We start from the raw sequence: 20,274 nt of genomic DNA, 5'->3' as shown, positions 1-20,274 counted from the left end.
GCCTTCGATAGGCCTCTGTCTGAGTAACGGGGAGAAACTTCTCCAGAAATAATACTGTAAACTGCTCCCAATTCAAAGATGGCGATCCGACTGGCCTAGCTAAGCAATAATCCCTCCACTAAGCCTTGGCTGATCCAGACAAGCGAAATGTAGAAAAATTGACCCCATTGGTCTCAACAATGCCCATGTTCCTGATAACCTCGTGGCAGCTATATAGGAAATCCTGGGGATCCTCAGAAGAAGCACCGCTAAAAGTAGTAGTAAAGAGCTTGGTGAACATATCCAGCCTCCACAAAGCATCGGCATACTTTGCTGCTCCATCGCCGGTCTTAGCTGTGACACCCGGCTGAACTGCTCCAACTGGCTGAACCGCTGGAGTCTGAATCTGGGGAGCTACCTGCTCCAGAGTGTGTGTAGCAGGAGTTTGAGCCCCTCCTCCAGCCTGAGAGATGGCTGGTCCTACAGGAAGCAAGTTTGCCCGGGTGACACTCTCCATGAGGGCACTAATCGGACCAAAGCATCCTGAAGAACTGGGGTAGCAATAAACCCCTCTGGGACCTGAGCTGGGCCCACTGGAACTGCTGGAGCCGGAACCTCCTCATCAAAATCAACTTGAGGCTCCGTCACTAGGGCTGCTGCTCGGGGCTAAGATCTGCCCCTACCTCGGCCTCTAACACGGCCTCGGCCTCGCCCTCTAACACGGCCTCAGCCTCGCCCTCTGCCCCTCATGGGAGCTGCTGCTGGGGGCTCGAGCTGCTGAGTGGTAGATAAGGAAGCGCGTGTTCTCGCCATCTGCGAAAGAACAGAGTAGAGATTCAATCAATGTTGGGAAGCAGAACCGTACGACAAGAGAGAGCAAATGTGAATTTTTCCTGACTCTGTAGCCCCTGGGGGATAAATACAAACGTCTCCATACCGATCCCTCAAACTCTACTAAGTTTGTCTGTGAACTGTGAGACCCATGTAACCTAGAGCTCTTATACCAACTTGTCACGACCCGAATTTCCCACCCCAGGGAGTCGTGATGGCGCCTACTAATGAGATCTAGGCAAGCCAACCCTTAACTATCTAATTCCTTACCAAATTACTTCTTTTTAACAATTACGAGCAACAACATAAAAACAGCAGAACTTTAAATAATTAAGCGGAAGATAACCATGAAATATCTGAAGGCTACGTCTATTACAACTTTTAAACCCTCAAATACCCCAAAATCTAGTGTCACAGTGTCCAGACTGTATAATAGTTTCTACATACAAGGTCTGAAGAAATGCAATACACTGTTTCTGAACAAAGGAAATGAAATAGGAAATAGAGATAGATGGAGACTCCAGGGCCTGCGGATGCCTACAGGTCTACCTTGGGTCTCCGAGTGGATTGAAGGAAGCCCTCCAACTACTGTCCGAAAGTTGCTTCGGGATCTGCACACAGTGCAGAGTGTAGTATTAGCACAACCGACCCCATGTGTTGGTAAGTGCCTGGTCTAACCCCGGTGACGTAGTGACGAGGCTAGGACCAGACTCCAGATAAACCTGTGCAGTTATATAACATATGGCGGAAAAGTAACAAGTAATAAGCAATTTAAAGCTGGGGAAGGGGAACATGCTTCGGGGGTAGCTAACAAAACAAAACAACAAGAAATAACAAGGAAGCGAACAATATAACTTCTAACACAGATAAAGAGAAGTAAAGACAGCTTTCACTTTCAGTTTCCATCTTGTTGCAGGCGTGCAACCCGATCCTATTTCTCATATCTTGTGATAGGGGTACCACCCGCTCTCATTTTATCATATCTTGTGGTAGGCGTACCACCCGCTCCCATTTCATAATATCTCGTGGTAGGCGTACCACCCGCTCCCATTTCATAATATCTTGTGGTAGGCGTACCACCCACTCCCATTTCATAATATCTTGTGGTAGGCATACCACCCGCTCCCTTTTAGAGTTCATCACACAATCACAAGAAATCCTGGCAAGGGAACATAAGTGAAATAATAACTTCCCGGCAAGGGAACAAAAGCAATATAATAATTTCCCGGCAAGGGAACAACAATATCGAAATAGTCATCACGGCAAGGGAGAATCAGCTATAACCAATCTCACTTAGTTGGTACTCAGTTCAATTAATGGAAATGCTCAATCATAGAAGATCATTAATTAAATCATACAAAGTGTCATTCAAGAACACAACAACTTTCAATTTAAGACCCACGGTCATGCTTGACACCAATGTATAGATACTCGTCACCATGTCTATACGTCGTACTCAACAAGAAGCAAGTAGCAAGTATGACTCAACTCCTAATCCCTAAAACTAGGGTTAGACCAAATACTTACCTCGAAGCTTTGAACACCACTCAAGACTCAATTATAGCTTTACCCCTTGATTCCACCACCAATCCACTCGAATCTAGTCTGAAGTAACTTAATTACATCAATAAGTGCTAAATGAATCAACTCCAATGCATGAAAATGAGTTTTCCCAAAGTTTTACCCAAAAAGTCAAAATCACCCCCGGGCCCACGTGGTCGAAACCCGAGGTTCAGACCAAAACCCGATTACCCATTCCCCCACGAATCCAAATATATAATTTGTTTTGAAATGGGACCTCAAATTGAGGTCCAAATCCCCAATTTAGAAAAAACCTAGGTTCTACCCAAAACACCCACTTTCCCCAATGAAAATCTTTGATTTGAAGTTGAAATCATGTTAAAAGATGTTAAGGAGTGAAGAAAATGAGTTAGAAATTATTTACCAATGTTTTGGAGAAGAAAGGTTATTTGAAAAATCGTCTCTTATGTTTTTGGGGTTTTGAAAAGTGAAAAATAGCTGAAATTCCCGTTTATTTATATCCCTCTCAGACCCCCTATGCGGACCGCATCAAATGGACCACGGCCGCACAGGCCTCCCGGAAGACCTGCAGTTCAGCACCCTATGCGGACCGTACAAAGGCGACTGCGGTCGCACAGCCTCCACCGAGCTCCGCACAAAGGCGACCGCGGCCGCACTAGCCCCTCCGCGGTCGCACGCGATTTCTTGAGGATCGCACTAAAGGGTTCATAGACCTGCAACTTCCTGAATCTGCAACATCTGACTTTCTAAGCCTAAGGCATCCCGGAACCTACTCGAAACTCACCCGAGCCCTCGAAACTCCAACCCAAGTACACACACAACTTCAAAAAAATCCTAAGTACATATTCGTGTAGTCAAATTACCAAAATAACATCACGAGCATTGAATTAAACCTCGAGATCAATGAAATTTCTCAAAACTCTTTTAAACATCAAATTTCTCAATTAAGGTATGGATCGCATCAAACGACGTTCGTTTTTAACCAAATTTCACAGGAATGACTCAAGTCATATATAAGACCTGTACCGGGCGCTGGAACCAAAATACGGGCCCGATACCATTACTTTCTAGTCAGTTTTCATTTCAAATTTCCTTAAACAATTTCACTTAAAAATTTATTTCTCGGGCTTGGGATCTCGGAATTCGATTCTGGGCATACGCCCAAGTCCCATATTTTCCTACGCACCCTCCGGGACCGTTAAATCACGGGTCCGGGTCCGTTTACCCAAAACATTGACCGAAGTCAAATTAGCTCATTCTATAATCGAAACTTATCGTTTTTCACAGATTATCATATTTAAGCTTTCCGGCTATGCGCCCAGACTGCACATGTAAATCGAGGCGACTCTAATGAGGTTTTCAAGGCCTCGGAGACACAGAAATCAACTGAAAGCAAGCGATGACCCCTTGGGTCATCACATTATACTGACAAAAATAACATATATTTCTTAAAATTATAGCTTATTTGGCCAAGCTTCTCCAAAGTCAAAAGCATTTTTTTTCAACAAAAGTGTTTTTTTCAAAGTTGAAGTGTTTGGAAACTTTTAAAAGCAAAAAATGTTTTTGAGTAGAAGCAGAAGCAATTTTGGAGAAGCCTAATAAAGTAGCTTCTCTCCAAACACACTTTTTCGAAAAACACTTTTGAGAAAAATACACTTAGGAGCAGTTTTTAAAAGCTTGGCCAAACACTAACTGCTGCTCAGAAGAGCTTTTCAAATTAATTAGCCAAACACAAACTCTTTTTCACCAAAAATACTTTTGAAAAAATCACTTCTCAAAATAAGTTGATTTTAGCAGCTTGGCCAAACAAGCCATTAGTCTAGCAATGTGCAATTGATCCCGGAAATGCCTCCTATTGTTGTTCTCCTTCACTACTCCTTCTAGATTCAAAGCCAATATGATATAAAAGAAGAATCTATGTTAAATTTTATAAATTTTTGCCAAGATCGTATTTTAGAGCTCAAGTCCAAATATATGGACTTATTTTCAAGAAGCGCAAGAAGTCCAAGAAGCTCAAGATTGTTTTCAAGAAGCCAAGATTCTTTCCTTCTTAAAATAGGATTTATTTTATTCCTTTTAGAATAAGGATTTTCCTTTTAGTAGGATTCTAGTTTCTTTTCCTTGTATAATAGGGACTTTACTTTCCTTTTCTTTAGTAATTTCATTTCCTTATTAGAATAGAATTATAGTTATCAAAGAAGAGACCCTAGGCCTATATAAAAGGTTCTCATGCCTTGTAGAAGGAAATTCACGTTTTTTGAGCTTTACCCTAATTTGCATTAGAGTATTTTTCTCTATTTTGTCTTCTTTATCCATGTTTTTGGTTCCAAGAAAGGTGTTAATAGTCTTTATCTTGTATTTAATTGCGTGTGGTGTTTCTTTATCACATTAATTGATTCCAAGTGGTGACTTTAGGAATTTTTTAGTTCTTGATCATTCAAGAACACGTTTCTTGATCTAAATTCGTTCGTTTAATAACCTAGAATCAGAACTTTCATTGAACCTTTACAACATCAATATTTACTTGTTTTGAGTGAATATATAGTCTTTCTTATAGTTCATATTGTTATCTTTAACCTCGTTTTAGAATCATCAGATTCCGGGTCCTAAAACCCGAGATACGTTATTTCTTGAAATTGGCCCATAAAATCGCGTTTTCGTTTCAAGTTCTTGATCCTGGTAGTTTGGTTCTTTGTTAACTCGAAGAATCACATCAATTTGGTATCAGAGCTATAATCCATAGGTCCCAGGTTGATGAATTCATCACATCAATTTGGTATCAGAGTAGCAGGAGGTGAACATAATATGCAAGCAAGAAAAGGTCGTTGGGTTCAAGAAGATGAAGAAACGAGACAATATGAATCTCTTTTTCATACTAGATGTACCTCTCATGGAAAAGTTTGTTTGTTAGTCATTGATCGAGGGTGTCACATAACTATCATTTCTGAAGAGATGGTTATTAAACTTTGTTTGTCAACCAAATTTCATCCATATCCTTACAGCATGGAAGTTGAAGATGATGATATTTTAGAGGTAACTCGTCAATGCCTGGTATCTTTTTCTATTGGTAAGATCTATAAAGATATGATTTGGTATGACGTAGTGAAGATGGATGCTTGTCACTTATTACTTGGAAGACCATGGGTGTATGATAGGTGTTCTAAATATGATGAAGACCTTAACACTTATTCTTTTACAAATGATGAATATAAGATTATTTTAGTACCATTGAATCCCGAAGAAATTGCTAAAAATCTGAAGTTCAATGATGATTCTTTTTTGAACAAATTACGAATAATTGGTCCAATCAATAGAGAAAAGTCTTTGAACGTTAGTCGAATCAAGGAGGAGAAGCATGAACTGGATCTACAAGTTAAGGATTTACCTCCGAAGTTTGATGATGACCTGGTGGAGCATCCCATATGTGAGCTTAACTTTTCACCTAATAGAGATGCTCAACATAATATTAATTTGATTGTTGATTCTATCCTTCCAAATGAGGCATCATATTGCATTAATCCAGAAGTCCATTAAATTTTGCAAACACAAGAGGAAGGGTTGCTTAAAAATGACTCCATAATAGAGGGTTTGAGTTCATATTTTGTTCTAGTTTTTTTCTTGCCCCGACGGATGAATATTTTAAGAATATATAGGAACGAGAAATCTCTACACAAATTCCATCTATGGTTATGATCTAGTTCAATATGAGAGTTGCTGAATAATTCTCAAGAAGATATACTTCGATCTCCAAGCCTGATCCAAAGGTACTTGAATTTGATTCTTTTATAAGTTTTTGTGGTACTAAATTGACTTTTTTGGGCATATCCCATAAGCAGCACATTGACATGGAGAAGTTCAAGATTTCTAAAGATAAAAAGGAAATAACTTATGATTATGGATTAGTGTTTGAAAATCTATTTAGGAGAACTTATTGCAGAAACTATTGGTACAAAGTTACTATTGAGAAAGTGGGATTTAGTTCGGCCACATGCTAAGCTTTGTTACAATATGATGAAGCTCTTTGACAAGTTAGAAAAATGCAACTTAGAGCTTGACGAATATGAGTTCAACCAAATCATGGATGTTGTCAATAATTTTCCATTTGTGGAGTCTTTAGACTCGAGGAAGAGTCTTTCTCAACAAGGGGAGAATGATACAAAAGAAGAATCTATGTTAAATTTTATTAATTTTGGCTAAGATCATATTTTAGAGCTCAAGTACAAACATATGGACTTAGTTTCAAGAAGCGCAAGAAGTCCAATAAGCTCAAGATTGTTTTCAAGAAGCCAAGATTCTTTCCTTCTTAAAATATGATTTATTTTATTTCTTTTAAAATAAGGATTTTCCTTTTAGTAAGATTCTTGTTTCTTTTCCTTGTAGAATAGGGATTTTACTTTCCTTGTCTTTAGTAATTTTATTTCCTTATTAGAATAGGAATTATAGTCATCAAAGAAGAAACTCTAGGCCTATATAAGAAGTTCTCATGCCTTGTAGAAGGAAATTCACGTTTTGAGCTTTACCCTAATTTGCAATAGAGTGTTTTTCTCTATTTTGTCATCTTTATCCTTGTTTTTGGTTCCAAGCAAGGTGGTAGTAGTCTTTATCTTGTTTTCAATTGCGTGTGGTATTTTTTTATCATGTTAATTGATTCCAAGTGGTGACTTTAGGAATATTTTAGTTCTTGATCATTCAAGAATACGTTTCTTGATCTAAATTCGTTCGTTTAATAACCTAGAATCAGAACTTTCATTGAACCTTTACAACATCAATATTTACTTGTTTTGAGTGAATACATAGTCTTTCTCATATTTCAGATTGTTGTCTTTCACCTTGTTTTTGAATCATCAGATTCTGAGTCCTAAAACTTGAGAAACGTTATTTCTTGAAATTGGCTGACAAGCTACGTTTTCGTTTCAAGATCTTGATCCTGGTCGGTTGATTCTTTGTTAACTCGAAGAATCACATCACAATATCTATTTAATTTTCTCCTTGTATGTTGAGAGGCTTAAAAAAATTTGAACCTCCATTATCTGGTTTTTTCGAATTCAAAGTTGAGATTTTAAAAAAGTCAGACTGAAGTTTGAATATTGGAGCCATTCTTTTCGAGCTGAAGTCGATTTCACTTTACCGTGGTTGAAAAATAGAAGTACACCATTAAAAGTCGCTCGAGCTTTAATTTTAGAAATTAGGATTTTTGAGTTTGTTAGTTGTTTGGATTAGGTGTTGTCTTTTGATTGAAAATATCAAAATGAGTTTAAAACTTAAATTTGAAGTGACTTGGAGTAAATTTGAGTTAAATTTGAGAAGAGGCTCAAGGAAAAAGAAGATGAACACATGAAGCTCCATCGATAGAATTTATTTGTATAGCAATGTGTAATATTGTAGAATAATATATAAATACCTCTTATATACTATAGGGGTATATAAACACCTCTTATACATTATTATTATCATGACCCGAAATTTCAATTGTCGGGATCGTGATGGCGCCTAATATGTCACTTGCTAGACAAGCCAACGTTAGAATAATCTACTCCTTTTAACAGTTAAGTTAGATATTAAAGAAGAACTGAGATAACTGAATAAATTTAAAGTAATAATGCGGAAACTGAACTAGCCAAATATCTATTACAATTCCCTAAATCTGGTGCCACGAGTGCACGAACTACTATAGTAATACACATAAGGGTCTGAAATATGTAACAAGATGTTCGAATGAAAGTACACAGCTAAATAGACAGAGGATGGGGACTTCAGGAGTTGCGGGTGCTGAATAGCCATACCTCAAGTTTCCGTGAAGGTATGATCCGAGCTGGCTAATAACCGCCGCTGGGACCGCAAATGCGGAGGAGGCATCGCAAATGCGAACCCCTTCTCATCTCTGCATTGTTCGCAAATGCGAGAAATTGTTCGCAAATGCGAACATGGGCAAGACCACATTTGCGACTATGTGATCACAAATGCGAGGAACACCCCTCCCCAGCTCCCATCACAATTGCGAGGAATTATTCGCAATTGCGAACATTGGCTTCCACAGCTACTCTTCGCAAATAGGATGAGTAGGTCGCAAATGCGAACCCAACAATGGTCACAAATGCGAGGCTTGATCTCGCAATTGCAAGATCAGAGGCTCTGCAATAGAACTAAAGCACACCAGCAAAATTTCTAAGTTCAAAACAATCCGTAACTTATCCGAAAATCACCCGAGCCCTCGGGGCTCCAAAATCAAACATGCACACAAGTCTTAAAATATCATACGAACTTGCTCACGCGATAATCTCCAAAATAATACCTAGAACTACGAATTTAGTACCAAATCAAATGAAATTCTCAAGAACACTTTGAAATTCCTGTTTTCACAACCGGACGTCTGAATCACGTTAAACCAATTTCGTTTTTCACCAAATTTCACAGACAATTCTTAAAAATCATAATGAACCTATACCGGGCTCCTAAACCAAAATGCGGACCAGATACTAACGAAATTAAATATTAACCAAATTTTTAAAATCATTCATTTTTCAGACTTTTAATTTTCATTAAAAATTTATATCTCGCGTTAGGGACCTCAGAATTCGATTTCGGGCATACGCCCAAGTCCCATATTTCGATACAGACTACCGGGACTGTCAAAATATGAGTTCGGGTTCATTTACTCAAAACGTTGACCTAAAGTAACTAAATTAATTTTTACAGGCAAAAATTATTACTGACATCAACTTTCAACATAAAATCTTTCCGAAAACACGCCCGCATCGTGCACCAAATCTAGGAGAAATAAAATGATGTTTTAAAGTTTTCGGAATACATAATCGAGTTCAAAAATATAAGATGACCTTTTGGGTCATCACAATTATATTCAAGATTGATACATTATTTACATGTGTTTAATAGAGATTTCTTCCATATTTTTCTTCTTATACACCTATCTACCTAGCTTATCACCAAAATATTTTTGTTTTTATTTTTTAACATAAAAGGCATGAAACTTATATTACTTAAAACACATTATAAAATGCGGATATAATCTTTAGTGTATTGCTATTGTCCATACTTGCTAAATAAGTACATACACTGGTAGAGATGTTCTTAACACTATTACATATTTCATGCTTGTTCCTCAATACTTCTTGTTCAACAAAATAAGGTGGACGAGCATGGTAAAAATACTTGGCAGTAGAGGGGTGCTTGATTGCTTCCTTCGCCATCAGGTATGCCACTTCATTACCTTCCCTAAAGTTATGCGTCAATATTGGGAGCTTCAGTTGGTGCATATATATCTTTATATACTTTTGTACACTTATATGCATAATGTACCTGACTTGTATAAAAATGTATAAAAGTGTATAAGCGTTTCTAGACGAACTTTTTCTGTGATTTTGAGTTTAATTCTTTTTCAAACAGGTCCAAATTCCATCAAATGACTTCAAGTTTTGTAAAACAAATCTAAATAACAACCATTCCAAGATTCTCATAAAATCATATTCGAAATTTAAACCTACTTATTTAAGCTCGTTCAATAATGGAAGATTACGTTAAAAATCCAATTTTTACAATCTTAATGGATTTAGTTTGTTGGACTAATATTTGAGTGATAATTACTGATTCGAAGATTGGGTTAGAAGCTTGAGCATTTAAAAAAAATTCTGAATAGCAATTTCGAGAACCAATTTGGGTTGGATATTAAATATTGGCTTGTTAATTTTGGGTTACAACTTTGTAATGTTGTATGTAAGTCACCTAATTGCAATGTATATGTGTGGACTGTATTTATATGCAATTCTCTCATAATATTATTAATGATAAAATACTTTATTGTTTGCTATTCCCTCTGGTCTACAATAAGTATTTTTTGGCCTTTTTTTATGGTCCAAAATAAGTGATTTTTCTAGATTTCAAGAATGAATTAATTATTTTATATTACCCTTAGAGTAAACAGTGTTGAAATATGTGTTAGGAGTGTTTATGTAAAGAGATAGTAAAAGTTAATATAATCAATTTTATTGCTAATTAATGCTAAAAGATAAATTTCTTAATTTGTGTAAAAATAATCAAAAACTTACTTATTGTGGATAGAAAGAAGTACAAATTATTAGTAAGAAATATCAAGTATCGGGAGACAAATGATAATATTGTTTACTCCGTCATGGAGTAGTATTATTTAGAGCGATAGAATTATATTAGTGGAGACAGATAATAAATTGACAGCCTGACATGAAATAAATAAGAAAGGGACTTCAATAGAGGAAACAGAGAACGCCCCTCTTCACAACAAATATCTGTATTCCTGTAATAACATCACATTCTTTCAAGTTCCAACCACATTCTTATTTCTATAGGACCCTCAACACTTTTTCCTGTTGTAATAAATCTGTTTGTTAATGTTAACAACGTCCTAAATATATTCCCAAAAAAAAATTCAGAAAGAGAAAAAGTTCCATCCATGTATTTCATGTTTTCGTTGCTCGGAGGTTAGTGGTGGCCCCTTCCTAGATCTTGCTAAGGCTGTTACGTGGTCCGGGCCCGGATCTAAATGGGCTAAACGGGGTGGGCTCTGGCGGGCTGGTTCCAAACGGCCCCGGACTTAACGGTCCTGAAGGGTGGAACCGGCCCACGGGCCTAATTGTTTCGGGCTATTTTTTTTTATTTTTTTTATCTAACGCAATTTCTTGTAAATTATATTATATAATTGTGACTTAAATCTTCTAATTCTAATTTAAACACAAAAAATTGTAAATAAATATCCAAGGGAATGCCTTATAATTTTTATTATTACGAATTCACAAAAAATGGCAATATCTTTCTTATTCTTTCTCCCCTCAATGGAATGAGCACAATAAGGTGCTAATACCACCATTAAAAGGAAAAAAAAACTAATGAAGATGTGCCAAAATATAAGTTACATATTAGTCTACGTATTATCTCTAACAAATTTCATAAATCTTTCAAGGTTCGGAGGAATTTCCGTTGGTGGTGGCGAAAAAGAAACTTGTTCATCACCGCTTCCGGGCGAAGCAGCATCCTCCGCTAGTTCCGCTAGCATTTCTTCATAAGCTTCGTCTATCTCTGGTTGTGATTCAGCAAGTCCAAAATTTCTTCTTTCCGAACGGATCCAATATCTGAAGTGTACTGATTTTTCCAAGCTCTCCCTCATAGACGCTCTATGATTACCGATTTGAAGTCTCGCTTAACTGAAAGCGCTCTCCGATGCCACTGTTGAAGCTTGAATACTTAAAATATCTCGAGCCATCCTTGAAAGAACCGGATAGTGTTTTTCTTTGTCCTTCCACCATTCCAAAACATTAAAGGAGCCGTCGGGATTCTTTGATTCAAGTCCCTGCGACAAATAAACTTGAAGCTCATTTAGTTGTGAATTATCACCTTGAGAACCCCTGAACCCCGTCTAAGAACTAAGTGTTTTTAGGCCCGCAGTTCTTTTAGATGATTGCGAACTAAACGAAGTAGGAGTTGGAACAGTTGGTCTAGCATGATCTAAGGCAAGTTGATAAGCATTATAAATTGTTTGAGCATTTATTTTAATTGAGGATTTTGCATCTACAAGTGTAGCAAATTCCTCATCTGAAAGTGATAAAGCCTTATAAATATTTGTATACCAAAAGTGAGGACCTCCTAATTTCATGGTAAGATTTAACATAACAGCAACACCCTAAATAGAGAGGATAGGAAAAAAATATTTTTTAAACTTCTCTTTCATAGAATCGATAGCAAGTTGATAAATTACACCACCTTCTAAAAATTGAGTAAACAAATTTGCAAGTTCTACAATATAAACTAAACAGTTAGAAATAGTAGGATAATATTGCTTAGATAATTCATTTGTAACAACATGAAATTGTTCTAAAAATTCTACAAGAATTTTAGCATTAGTCCAATCATGATTTGTAAGGTGCTCATTATCATCATCATCATCACCACCACCAACACAAGCATTAAACGTTGCGTTTATTGGGTTTCTATATTCATATGCAACAACTAAACTTTCATACATGTAATTCCATCTAGTCGGACAAGGTTTAGGAACCTTTCTTTCTTTAAGGCCAAATTCATCACATTTTTTAAAATATTCTCTAAATCTACTTCTACTGTTTGAATAAAAAAGCCAATTAAGATCCATTTTAACCTTTCAATTTCAACATTTAAAATTTTCATACCATCCGATAATTAAATGGTAAATATGACAAATATATCTAACATGGAAAATAACTAAATGCAGGATTTAGTGTAGTTGTAAGCAAGCCTATAGCATTAGAGTCACTAGAAGCATTATCCATTGAAACTGATATTATTTTATCTCTAATGCAAAAATATCTACAAATATCTGCAACTGTGTTAGCAATAAACTTACCTGTGTGACGTGAATTAATTATTCTATAAGCAATAATGCGCTTTTGCATTATCCATTCCTCATCAATCCAATGAGTGGTAACAATAAAATAATCACAGTCATTACCACTTCTCCCAATATCAGTAGTAATGGCAACGCGACAATTTATATGAGTAAATAAATAACGCAAATATTGTTCATATTCATGTTTATATTTATCAATATCTCTCTTTACGGTTGTGCGAGACCATCCTTTATAAGTAGGATTAAAAAATCTTCTAATATAATGCACAAAGTGAGGGTTAGAAGGAAAACTATATGGTAAGCACATAACATTAACCATTTTTGCCAATTCTTCACGATCTTTATTTGGATCGTAATATAAAATGTTGTTGATACCCAATTTTTCCCTCTATATTTTTCAATACAAAAAATACTTTCAAAATAACATATGTATGCATATATAAGTATGTCCAGATGTTTTTATTACTTTCCTTAATTTTTAAAGATTTTTAAACAAATTTATTCCCCTATTTTATTCATAAAAAACCCAGTAATAATTCCCAAAATTATCATTTTTGGTGATTCATTTATTGGATTCTCATATTTATACTAAAATATAGCTAAGATAATTTTGCATAGTTTTACAAATTCATTTAGTATTTGTAAAGATAAATTGAATATAATTGCAATATTAGCCCCTTTTAAGATTTAATTGCGTTTATATTTATAAAATTAAGTCCAGTATTTGTAATTTGATAATTATATGCCATAAATCATTTTAGCACTTTTAATTTATTTCCAGAATTTAATTTACTATTTTGTATAAAATAAAGGGAAAAAATGGCTATTTAAAATCTAGCCAGATTTCATTTCAATTGTAGCCCAAATTCTACCCCAATTAAAACCCAATTATCCTGGACCAATTCCCACTCATACCCGACCCTGACCCAATTAAAGCTGACCCATACCCAGATCCCCACCTAACTCCTTAAATCTCAGTCGTTGATCATTTAGATCAACGACCACCGACTGCCCTTTCCTAATTAAACCCAAAAGATCCCCTTAACCCATTTCATTTGTTACCATACGCCACCTTTGAAATCCCTCCTCTCCCAAATCCTCTCTACAACACCCTCAAACCCTAGCCGCGACCACCCTAATCCGCCCTAATCTATGGCCTTCCGAGGTCATCGGAGATCTGTACCAGCCTTCCATGGCTTCTACGTGTTTGTTCTTATGATTTCAAGGCCAGACTATGAAGAACTCTGGTCCAGTCTTTGTTCGATTTTAGTTCATGGCCTTTCTCCGGTAATCTTTGACCCTTTCTCCGGCCAGCCATGGCCGTTCAAGTCAGACCTTTGACTCTCCTGGTTAGATCGGTAACTTTAAAGGCCTTTCTCGTTGCTTTTGGGTTCTTCTGAAACCCTAATTTCTAAGACCTTTCGATTTCTTTCAGATCTACTTTAGATCTATGCTTGTTTTGAACTTTAAGCATCTTCTCAAAGTTTCTTCAATTTTGCTTTCAAAAACGACTCTTTGTCTTTTCCGATTAAGGTTTTTCCTGTTAAATTATTTCAAAATCTCTTCTCTAACTTTTAATACGTTTAAGATGTGTGCTTGTTTGTTTAAATTCTTGCTTAACTCGTCTGTTTACCATCTTTCGAACTCGTTGTTGAAAACCTTAATTTCTTTTGGGTCTTAGTCGAGTTCTAAAAGCTGTTTGTCAGATGAGTGTTTGTTTAGTTAAGTTTTGTTTGATTTGTTTGTTTATCATATTTTAAGCTCTACAATTGTTGAAAAACCCTATGTCTTTGCATCTGAAACTGTTCGTTTAAATACTTGACTCGATTTGAAGTTCATTGTTTTAGAATCTCTTTTCCTTCATGCGATTCCTCTAACTCTGGGTTTCTACTATCTTTAATACTTGACTATGCTTAAAACCCTAACTTTTCAAAAGGTTTCTCATCTGTTACTGTGAGACCTTTGCATGCTTCTGATACTCTATTTTTTGCTTCACTATTAATTCAACTTGACTTGACCTATTTGACTATCATGCTTCGAACATTTGCTATCTACTAAACTTTGTGCTACTATTGCATGCTGTTGCTTTTGCCAATAGGTTTGGCCTCGCATGTCTAGTGTTTTGTGTGTTCTATTTATATGCTGAGGTTCTTTCTTTGATTGATCTTCAATCTTGTGACTGATTTCAAAATATTTCTTTTATGAATTCTAATTTCACTCGCCTGTCAAGGTTAATTGATTCCTTTCCTTATTTTGCTTTGCTGAACCCTTTCCCAAAATAAGTATATTTCTGTACTTAGACTGGATTACTTACTCGATGGTTTTACTACTCCTTTTATGGCAACAATCATTCTGCTTATAAACTGATTTTTCTTTCCTTATTTTGAGCTTGTCACTGCCCGTTAAACGAGTGATCTCTTAATTAAAGGGGATCCACTTGGTTAATTGATTCCGATTGTGATTATTTCCATATTTGTATGGAAACTTTACTTATTACCTTACTTCTCACATGTTTTTAAAAGTTATAAGTATCCTGCACCTTATCTTCTTTTAGACACACGAACACACGAGGAACACTTTTAGTTCTGAACTCACACTTACACTTAAAACACTCTCTCTTGCTTTACTACTTGTACTGTGGCCTGTATAGCTGGCTGAAAGCCAAAGCTATATTTCGAAGTCCTGCTACCTTTCTTTACTGCATTTTTGCTTCTTTGACTGCTATGTTCTAGTTAAGTTTTCAGCATCAGCAACAACTTGGTTACTTAATATTCTTGCCTTCTTATCTGCCTATTGCTTGTATCTAATTCAATACCTTATTTAGCATGCTGTAATTTCTTTTCTCATGTTCTAAATCAATGTATTATGAATCCTAAATCCCTACCCCAATATGTTTGATACTTATGGTTTGTTTGGGGCATGACAACATTGAATATTGCTGAACATGACTCAAACTTGGTCCTCCTAGGATCATAACCTCCATGTTACCCTTGTATGTTGTGTGTTCTGGTTGATTTTACAAGCATGACAACACTCCCTATTGTTGTGCATGCCAAGAATTAACTTATGCCTAAGTATATAGGCTCCTTGCAATGGATTCCCAAACACCTGCCCCTTTGATGTAAAATTATCAACTTGTTTGAAGTGTTAATGGTCGTTTCCCAGCACCAGTTTCCATCTTCTTTACTTTGTTAGTTCTCAAAGCTCTGTTTTTGCACTTGCACTCTCCTCTTAGACTTAAGTTCTGCCCCCTTCATGTGAGCCTTGCCTTGGGACCCATGAGCTCCCTCTGAACTTGGATACATGAGGGCTGGCGTTTCCACATTGCACTTGTCCCTATTCTGGTTATGAAACTTGGGTGTGAGCACTGCCCGGTATCTTATTGAGGCCCTTGGGGAACTCTAACACACTTAAGTCCGAGAAAGGCTTTGGATCAGGGTCTTTGAGTTGGTTTATCTCATAACTCAGATAGGAAGTCAAGAATCAGGCTTTCTCTGGTTGTAATTCTTTTCTTTGTATTTTCCTAATGTATTTATTATTTAATATTCTTGATTTGTAATAAGTTGTAATAAACATTTGGGGCTGGCTAGTGAAAGGGGTTGGGTATTTTATGCATGTCAAGGGTAGAAACCATGCCTATAGGACTATTTTAAATTTCTGCATATTCAAACTGCATTTAGAAACCATGTCTATAGGACTTCTTGTCCAACTTCACATCTAGATAACCTGCCTATAGGGATCATCTAAAATCCTGCGCATTTGTCACCGTTTAGATACCATGTTTTAGCGCCCAAGTGGTTATAATCCAGTAACTCGTTAAAACCAATACATATAGAAATCATGCCTATAGGGGTTTATAAGTAAAATCCTATTCGTTTCTACTCACATGCAATGTTAGGTATCATGTCTATAAAAATCTAAAATCAGTAACGCATAGAAATCATTCCTATAGGGATTCTTAAATAATTCTAATTCGCTTCATTCACATTCGATGTTAGATATCATGTTCATAGGGATTAAAATCTGTAATAGTAGATACTATCACATGTAGAATCTGTAATCAGTCTAATTTAATTTTATACATTCTGCATCTCTTTTAATAATCTAATTCCCTTACTTAACAAGGTTTAGCAAGAATGCCTATAGGATCTCAAGCACTTCGTTATTACTGTCTCATCACCTTCTGAACTCGGTAGATATCATGTATATAGGACCCCGTCTAAATACTTAGTCAAGCCTTGGAGTAATAACTGTAAACTACATCTGCTTCTGTTAATTACTACAACCACCAGGTAGGCCTGATTCAGACTTCTTATCTGAGTTATGTAATAAAATAATCTGCCTCAATAATTAACTTCCCTCGTCTTTATGTGCTTTAATCAGACCCAAAAAGTATGTACAAGTCATGCTAGTTATGTGCTTTTGTTTGAGGAGGTATACTTGAGCCTTATGTGTTATGTGCTTCCCCTTTAACGTGCACTCTTCTATATGTTTTGTATGCCGTCTGAGATTTTTACTTTTGAAACCTCAAGTCAGCCTAACATCCGTCCCTTTTAGGACTAGTAGTCTTAAGTGCCTCCAGGACTTATAGGAATGGGACAGGTAATAGCATGCAATAAGTAATCGAGACCAATCCGCACTTTAATACCTTAACGGGGTGAGAAGGGTAGATATGGATATGATGACCACGCGATAATGTCACATGTAGCCCCTCATTGAGGAGTGATTACCGGACATTGTGTGGGGTGATCCATATTAAATATAAACCTAGGACCCCTTTCCTTTATTTGCAAACTTTTCCTTTTTTTTTAAAACGCTTCTTTCAAATGTTCTTTCTTTTATGTGTTTAAATTCCCTAATATTTGAGCCCATACCTGTCTATTCGCTAAATTCACAATAACTGTCTGGCTGGAAACCACACTAGTGGATCTTGAGGGGTGCCTAACACCTTACCCTTGGGATAATTTCAAGCCCTTACACAATCTCCGGTTATTCAAAAAAACTCAGAGTTGAATCTATATTGGTGTCCTAATGCACCTTAATCATTAGGTGGCGATTCTTCAAATGCAAACCCAGTTCCCAAAAGGAACGAGTTGTCCCTCCAAATGTCATAAACCCGATTTCGTGAGAAAACGGGGGCGCGACAGCATGACTACTGTGCTGGGAATTTTTAGGCTTTTACCATTTCAGACTATTACTGTGAATTTATTCTCCTTTATGTGCAATTACTTGTTTAATTTCTTTAATCATTCAATTCCGTTTTCAAAAACTGACTTATCTTTTTGTTTTCCTTTACTAATTTCATTTATTACTGCTTTAAATTAGGAAACTGTTGTATTTACTGCTTTCTTAAACGTGCAAATACGTGACAACTTGTTTTTAATTATTGCATAATCATGTTCAACATCATATTCCATTCGTGCCAAACAAATCCCATAGTAATGCTTAAAATGAGTGGTTGCGCTCTTTTGATATCACCCCCTAAATCCGGAAAAGGCATATTTGTGGTAAAACCAGTCGATCAACGGTGTAGTCGATGGTTCTGTGCCTTTCCTCCTTGAGTTGTCCGCTCAAGGGTACCAGTCAAAAACCCCATAGAAACCTTACTCTGTTTAAACTATGCACGCATCATGGTCAAACCTAGACGAGTCAGTTATGTTGTCCGCATAATGACTCTTTAAGATAGCCTTGTCCAAAGTCCACTGGGTTTTCCTGAACCCAAACGAACACTACCATGTTTTGTGCATTTATTTGGAGAACTAAATGCTTCATGCTAATTGTTGATGTTAAATAGTCGAGTCTTGTGGAGGTAGGGTCTTAACCCTTTTTTTTTGCAGAAAATGAAGAACGAGGTCCCCAACATTGGTATGGTTAGCATACCCTCACTCTTGCTAGACTAGTGGAGGAGTCTTCCATCAAAAGACCAAATCAATGAGTGCAAATAGAGGGCCGCCAAAGCTAGCAAAAAGTTGGAATATCTGGAATACAGTCTGCTGGAATTGGAAGGAAAAGTGAGGAAAAGAGTCACCGACTGCCAGAACGCTGAGGAAAACGAAGGAGAACACCTGGCAAAGGCATTTTTACTGGTGAACCTACGCGAACTGGAGGATCTGATCAACGAGAGCATTCAACCTAAGGAAGGTCCTTCTGGGACCAAGTAGATATGAGTTCATCTTTTTCACTTTATAAATGTAATAAGGCCAATGGCCATTAGTGACTTTTATTTCTTGCTTATTTAGTGTCAATTTGGGATTCATCTGTTTTTATCAATAAAATGAGGCATTTAGCATCCTATGTTCTCCAAATCAATCCATCGATAGGCCTACCTCAGGCACAAAGAGGTCCCCAAATTAGCAAACAATTTACATTCTCGCACTATGTGTTTAAATATTGTAATGCTTTTTTATAAAACTCACTAACTTGTTACCTTTTTGTTTTTACTTTTTGTTTTATTATTCCCCTTCCCCAAAGGTTAGTTCGCGCACTCTGGCAACATCATCTTATTCCACGAAATCCAGGAGCCCTCCACCCACTCATCCTCTCAGTCTTGTCAAAAACAAGAGCAAAGGGAATATGGAAGATTTGAACAACACCAGAAAAGAGAACTCAACTGAACGGGTAGAGGTCACTCATGGTCATGGTACTCAGGTTTCCAAAGAAAATGCATCCCAACTCGAACAAAAGCTACTGAAATTTCTAGAAGAACTTGATCAGGTTCGGAATTTGGCAAATCTGTCATTTTCTCTCACCACTCCAGATATCAATTTCCCAAATGCTCAGAACCCCACACCTCCACAGAATATCCCAAAGCAACAAAACCATCCCGCTCCTTACCACCACTGCAACACCTACCATACCTCAAACAACACCCCACTGCTCATCCCAGAACACCAAAACTCCACAAATGACCACTTTCACACCCACCATAGCACCCCCATCTACGTGGAGACTATGCCACACTCCACCCAACCCATCTCAAACACACCCGAGTCTGATGATAAAGAGTCACTCATCAGGAACCTGGCTGAAGAGCTTAAGAAATTGACTAGCCGAATCCAAGGCGTTGAAGAAAGCAAGGGAATTGAGGGGCTGAATTATGAAGATCTTTGCATACAGCCCGATGTCGAACTACTAGAGGGGTACAAACCTCCAATGTTCGAAATGTTTGATGGTACATGGGATCCAAGGGTCCATTTGAGAACGTACTGTGATAAGCTGGTCAGAGTGGGGAAAGATGAGGGAATCCACATGAAGCTTTTCATTAGGAGTCTGAAAGGAGATGCCCTATCTTGGTACATTAGTCAGGATCCGAAGAAGTGGTCAAATTGGGTAAGCATGACGTCTGACTTCATGGACAGGTTTAGGTTCAACACCGAGAATGCGCCAGATGTGTTTTATATTTAGAATCTAAAGAAGAAGCCTACAGAAATATTTTGCGAGTATGCTACTCGCTGGAGGTCCGAAGCTGCTAAGGTTAGACCTACCTTAGAGGAGGAACAGATGAACAAATTCTTTGTCCGGGCTCAAGACCCGCAGTATTATGAAAGGCTAAT

Source organism: Nicotiana tabacum, chromosome 1 (assembly GCF_000715075.1).
Source record: "Nicotiana tabacum cultivar K326 chromosome 1, ASM71507v2, whole genome shotgun sequence".
In the NCBI taxonomy this organism is placed as follows: Eukaryota; Viridiplantae; Streptophyta; class Magnoliopsida; order Solanales; family Solanaceae; genus Nicotiana; species Nicotiana tabacum.
Note: the sequence above shows the minus strand (reverse complement) of the source record.